Consider the following 6,881-nt stretch of genomic DNA (forward strand, 5'->3'; position numbering starts at 1 on the left):
TCTAAGGTGCCACAAGTACTTCTCATTGTTTTTGCTGATATTAACTTGTCTCCTTCTTTGGGCTGTCTTACTAATTGTAGAAACTAAAATGTGCCTAGAGAAGATTATCCCCCACGTTTGTTTGGGTTTTTTTACTTAAAACAAAACAGTAGATCTCGTCTCATCTCAAATAGTGGAAGATAAAATTTAACACCGGAGAGGCCAAAGGAAAGACCGCACTGACTTTAAAGGATTTAGGATCAGCCCCATTCTCCCCAAGCCTGTAAACATTTAAGCACTTAACACTCATTGAGTTCAATGGGACTACTTTTAGGGTTAAAATCATGTTCAAGAGTCTGCAGAGTCAGGACCTGATTTAAGCCTGACTGTCAGAGGTCGTTATGTGCTCCATCTGGTTTTGACAACAGTTTACGAAATCAGTCTCACAAAAGGAGATGCAAATTTTCTCATGACCATTGAACTTAGTAAAGGTCAGTTTACAGTAGGTTTGCTACTACATGATACTGCTTTTTCTAATTCAGCTCATTTGGCAAAGTTCTTTTGGACAAGCCCCAGATGAACTGGGCCTCCCAATTTACAGCAACGTCTTTTGTGTAAGGGTTAAGGTTAGGAAATAGGCCAATGTCATACAGGCTGTATTTGAGCTCTCTTCATGGTATCAAGTGTATAATTAACTATGCATGGTTCTTTATCTTGCATGTGATATGTTCATTAAGATGAAACATGTATTGCTTAATGAGACATTTGGATTTATTATTATTTTTTCCCAACTGTTTGGGGAATTTTATATTTGCAAGTTTAGGGCATAGCCAAATACATGGTAATAGACTTTTTGGCATGAGTCGTTTTTTCCAAGATTTAATCCAAAACTATCTTATTGAAAACAGCTGCAAAACTCATATCTTACAGATGGTAACCACAGTTCCTTCAGACTGGAAAGCCAAGACTTTTCTGCCAGCTTATATACTGAGCCTCAAACAAGGTATTGAGATACAAATAAAAGTCATAGGGCTCCTTTATTGGGCTTCAGTCATAACCAATTTTACCAGTACTAAAATTTTAAAAGGGATCCAAATAGTATAATACTGATTTAATGGTCAATATTTCTAGGCAAGAAAGGAAGATTGTGCTGTTTGAATCCATATATAGAAAAGAACAAAAAGAGCTTGTTAATGATGACTATGTCATTGTGGGGAAGAGGGAAGGAAGACAATTTCTGCTGGTGAAGTTTAGAGCCCTATTGTATTTCTTGTGGCAAACAGTAAGCACTCAGATCCTTTTATTCATATGAAAAGAAAAATGTTAGTCTTATTTTGTGTGTATATTTTGTGGGGGGAAAAAATCAAGCTGGAAACCACAAAACAATGGCACCTTTTCTGCTCTCTGGTGGATCCTTAACTTCCGGTGCTACGAAACATGCTCACATTTCATGGAAGAAATATATCTTATCATAATAATGTGGAACAGTGCCACAACAAGTAAATAACAATGGAGATCGTGTCAAGATTTCTGGTTCTCTTCTAATGTTCATAGAATGCATTTTCTCTGCTTAAAGAGCCATCCACATGTAGAGAAATTTTGATAACATATTTAGAGAGTGCTCTGCCTTTATCATTTAAAAATGAATTTTATTTCTTCCACTCATTTGCAGGAAAACAGGATGTAGGGCAGAAGTGGGCAAACTTTTTGGCCCGAAGGCCACATCTGGGTATGGAAATTGTATGGCGGGCCATGAATGCTCACGAAATTGGGGGTTGGAGGGTGGGAGGGCTCCAGCTGGGGGGTGCTGGCTCTGGGGTGAGGCTGGGGATCAGAGGCTGGAGCTGCAGGAGGGTGCTCTGGACTGGAACCGAGGGGTTCAGTGGAAGGGAGGAGGATCAGGACTGGGGCACAGGAGGGTTTCACGGGGGCAGGCTCCGGGTAGCGCTTACCTCAAGCAACTCCTAGAAACAGCGGCATGTCCCCGCTCTGGTTCCTATGAGGAGGTGCAGCCAGGGGGCTCTGTACACTGCCCTGTCAACAGGCGCCACCCCTGCAGCTCCCATTGGCTGTGGTTCCCAGCCAATGGAAGCTGTGGGGGAAGCACTTGGGGCAGAGGCAGCATGCGGAGCCCCCTGGCTGACCCTATGTGTAGGAGCCAGAGGGGGGACATGCCCCTGCTTCCAGGAGCTGTACGGAGTGGGGTAAGATCCCAACTCCACTCCCCAGCTGGAGTGCCAGAGCGGGGCAAGCCCCAGACCCCACTTCCTGGCAGGAGCTTGAGGGCCAGATTAAAATGTCTGGAGGGCCGGATGTGGCCCCCGGGCCGTAGTTTGCCCACCACTGATGTAGGGCCTGATTCAAAGTCTATTTAAATCAGTGGGAGTCTTTCCATTGACTTCGATGGGCTTTGGCTCAGACCCTTGATTTATAGTTCACCTGCTCCCACTTCTTACTTACCAGCTAATATCATGATAATTGGTTTGTGATGTCACAGCTGGTTGCAACATGGAGATGATTGTGACATTTCACAGGTAGGGTTAAATGGTAAATAAGAAATGGAAGTTTCTACACAAAGAAGATCCTATTTTCATGCAAATGTCCTTAGTACTAAGTCATAAAGAAGGATGAGAGATAATGCAAAAATTATAGGCTCCAGGGTAAAATTGTCTCTCAATAGAATGTTTTTCCAACTTTACCCTGAGGCATCAGCGCCTCTGTGAGGAGGAGGAGGAGAATAAGAAACTTGCATGATATTTTGGACATTGATATTGGCTGAACTGGGCCTGGGACTATCAGAATTCTAGATGATTCAGCTGACAAATGTGTTAAGGACACTCCCCTCTTCTACATCTCTGTGTAACAAAGCAGAAATGGATTTTGGCACAAACTGTACATTAGTAGGCTTTATTTCAATATGATAAAGTTTAAAAGGTTGTTTTTTTTTCCTGACGGGCAAAACTTTTTCCAAAATAAAATACTGAAAACTGGAATGATTTATGAAACATTTTGCACAAACAAAGCAAAATTTGTACACTGTGGGTACAAATGTTGTTTCTTATATGAAGCAATGCCAATTTATATCAGCAAAGGATATGACCTATGGTTGCATTATTTTTCATTTGGCACAGATAGGGGTCTGCAATATATCAACTGGTTCCATTCAAAGTAATGACCCAGGATGTTTGTCTGGCCAGTGAATTCTTTAAGCTGTTGCAGAATTTTTCACATTTGGCCATCAAGTTTATTCACCACTGTGAATAAGTGTCCTACTTTTCTAATACCCACCAAGGACTGTATTTGCCTGAGGGTCACCTTATTCTCCTCTGCATAAGAAGGTAGCCTTGTGAAGAGAAGAGAAAGTATAGGACTGTTGCTTGCTATACCTCTACCACAATTTTTCAGCAGGGTATAGATTTTGAGAAAAAGAGGATGGCCTGGTGTATTGAAGGGATGTGGAGACCTGGAGGTGAGGCTAAAAGGGCCTTAAGGAGTGACAGAAATGAGTCCTGGAGGGAGGAGAAGAAAGCAAGGTAGGACATTATATTCTTATGAAGAAGGTAGGTCTAGAAACAGAGAAACATGTTTGGCATATAAGAAAGAGAAGCCTGGAAGTAGAGACATCCAGAAGTACCATAAACATACATATTCTGTAATACATTTTTTTCTTAAGGAAGTTCACCAAGGTCATGTCAACACCCCGAAAGCCTTTCTTTTTCTCTGCTTCACACTCTCTCTCCTTCTCTCCCCATGTCCCTGTTGAAGCCCGTTGCGAACAGCATCCATCTGACAGAGGAAGATTGGGGGGGATACAGGCCTCTGTTCTTTAACTGGCCAGCGGAGTCCCCCCTATGGAAAAGTCCATAGGATTTAACAGAAAATATCTTTCCTGTAGATATCTTGAAGTACCTGGTTTAATTAATAAATATCCCTGCAATATAATTCTAGATGATGGTTGATAACCTTTCTATAGGTTCTGTAGTCTCTGTACAATGTGCCTATATAAAATGCTATACAACTTCTCTAGAAGCTCATTACCATTATGGAAAAATCCTGTAGGATTTATTAGGAAATAAACCAATAGAAACCTATAGAATTGTTATAGGATGCTACAGAATTTGTTTTGAAAACCTATAGAATTTTGCCATGTGCCTTTTTACTATAGATATTCATTATGTATCACCAAATTATGGAAAGAAGTTGTGTCTCAAGTTCAAACTTCATATTCAGTAAGGGAACTCAACCCTTTAGGTTAACTTAGCCACAGTTACAAACTTTATGTAGAAACAACTAGCTTACTCTTACTAGTTAAACATTGACTAGTAACATGAGGTGAGATTCTCACACTCTGGCCACTTTGTGCTCTGTAAGAGATCAGAAGTCACATAAAGAGGCCTTCAAAACCCTGGTTCCAACTGGGACAGTATATTGGGGTTAGGTCCACACAGAACACAGTGTTGTGGAGATTGTGGGCTCCCACAGTGCCCAGAGAGCAGCTCAGGGTAGCTGCCATAACTTAGGCTCTCAGGGCTGTTTAAATTACACCAGCCTAGGAACAGAAACCCATAAAAGTGGCTTAAAGCCACCATAGGCCCCCTCCCTCTGGAAAGCAATGTATCAATGAAATTGAGAGTATACTTATTATTCATATATAATCCTACTGAGCTTTTGGTTTCAATATGGTGTAATAATGGGTAACACTCTACTGCAAACTCCTAGGGTGCCAGTACTGTGCCCAGCATACTGTGTCTCAGAGGCAATGGCTGTAGGTGCTTTAGCAGCTAAGCCTTGTAGGTACTAGCTCTTGCAGGTCCAATAACCACTCAGACACTTGGCCAAGGGAAAGGTTTTTATTACGGCTGGCAGGAAAGGGAAGGGTTGCCAATGCCGTAAGTACAGAGAATAAACAGTTACAGTTCAAAGTGAGCAATAGCAGTTTCTGTTTGGGTCCTGAGGGGCAGTCCACTTGAGAGTCAGGGCTCTTCAGGCCTAGTGCCTGGGTGCGCTGCCTAGTCTCTCTCCATTAAAGCAAATAGGAGCTTGCAGGTTTCCAGGCCAGTCTCAGTTAGCATTGTTCATGGGGTCTCCTTTGCAGTGGTTCCCTGCCCAGCTGCTGCTGCTCACCTGTAAGTCCAATATAGACCTGAATTCAGTTGTGATGTCCAGCAATCACAGCCCATTCCACATGCAGCTCTGTCCACGGTTCTTAAGGCTTCTTTCCATCTTCCTGCTGCCGTGTGGCTCTCACCTCCAAACAGAGCCTGGCCACTTCCTGGTTCGATATCTTTTCTTACCTGACCAGGAGTTGTAATCCCCTGTTTTGCAGCTTCATCACGATGGCATTTAGAGCTATTTATTGAATTACATGTCAGGGTGATTTCAAGGGACATCTCGCTTAGAGTACCACTGAGAGGTAGGGCCATGTGGCACTGCTGGGTTTCCTTAATTATGTCTCATATCTTCCTTCTCCAGCCCTCATCTTCATACCGCCTTCATATGCTTTGAACATTCTCCCCTGTCGTCATGAGCCAAATGACCACACTCTCCTCAAAACTCACTTTTCAGTCAGCCTATCATCTCTAATGCTCCATTGTTACATAGCTCATCCCAACAGACATTCTATTAAACGTGAAATTCCAGTTACACACTGCATCTCTCTTTCCCTCAGATGCCAAGAGGGCTGTGCCCACTATCCTGTTGTCAGATTCTTTAATCTCTTAGTTGACTTTAGGTTGCATCTCTTTAGGGAAGAGGTCTTGTGCCTAACATTGGTGTTCAACTGATGTAACTTGAGATTCTTGTGTATTTATAGTTCTCTATAAAGCACTATGCACACCTATGGTGGTATAGAAATAACAAATAAGAGAACAATATTAATAAGTATAAGTGACAGAACACCTTTCATGACCATTCATGACCATGGATGAAATCAGGTCTCTTTCTGCCAAGCAGCTGAAAGAGTGAAAGTTGACAATGACATGACAGAGAAATTCATCCCTGGTTTGACTCCATTTAAGTCAGTGGAGTTGCAATAGGGATGAATTTTCCCAGTGACTCCAAAATTCATTGTGGTAAAATCTAGTGTTTTGGTAACTACTATGAAAGAGACAGTTGATTTTACAGTGAAGCAGTGTGAGACTTGAAAACCATACTTCTGGACTTAGATCAAAGCCACAGGACATGTTGGAATTTAGCTTGAACTTGAGCTTCTCCAGAAACAATGGAAATATATCACTTCACATCAGGGAACAAATAAAAGGGGAAACAGCACTTTGCAGTGGAGAGTTCAGCCTGTGGTCAGATCATTCAAAATAAAATAAAATTAAATAAATAAAAATGTCAGGTTACCAGTGACACAAAGCTTTTGCTCCTTATACATAAATAAATAGTTACTGACCTAAGCAGAATTCTTTCTGTTTTTCCAATGCTCATTAATATCTGAAAAGTTCATGATGCTATTAATAACATGAACTATATGTAAGGTCTGCTTCGTTGGGGAATGTGTCATTATTGATAGATAAAGAATCAATCTAGTCAAAGAAACAATAAAACAAAACAAATGATTCAAATCAGAGTAAACACCCTAGGGCATATAATGACATTCATTTTTAAGCAAAATTCTCCATTGTTTTAATTAGGGTTTATGTTTTAGAACAGTTGGCAGCATGTAGACTATCTAATGTCTTTAAACAGAAAACATCTTAATATCATTCCCCATGGCAAATAGCTAAGTTCACAAAGCACAGCTTTTAATTATAGTATTTTGCTATACTATAGTATTGTACTATAGCAGTTGCAAGAACAACTGACACACACATGCACCAAAGAACACGCATACACATTTTCACGAAACAGAAAATAAGTTATTAAGGGAAAGGGAGGATTTTTTTAACAAACATAGG

At 41.1% G+C, this 6,881-nt stretch overlaps 1 long non-coding RNA gene across 1 annotated transcript; it reads right to left on the reverse strand.

Moving 5' to 3' along the window:
- Nucleotides 1-4,813: 4,813 nt before the first annotated feature.
- Nucleotides 4,814-5,575, reverse strand: LOC120374699. The gene is made up of 2 exons (XR_005586210.1): nt 5,274-5,575; nt 4,814-5,103 (listed from the first exon to the last, which is right to left on the reverse strand). It is a non-coding gene; the product is annotated as an uncharacterized LOC120374699 (long non-coding RNA).
- Between the last annotated feature and the right edge of the window lie 1,306 nt (nt 5,576-6,881).

The sequence above is a fragment of the Mauremys reevesii genome, linkage group 11 (assembly GCF_016161935.1).
Source record: "Mauremys reevesii isolate NIE-2019 linkage group 11, ASM1616193v1, whole genome shotgun sequence".
In the NCBI taxonomy this organism is placed as follows: Eukaryota; Metazoa; Chordata; order Testudines; family Geoemydidae; genus Mauremys; species Mauremys reevesii.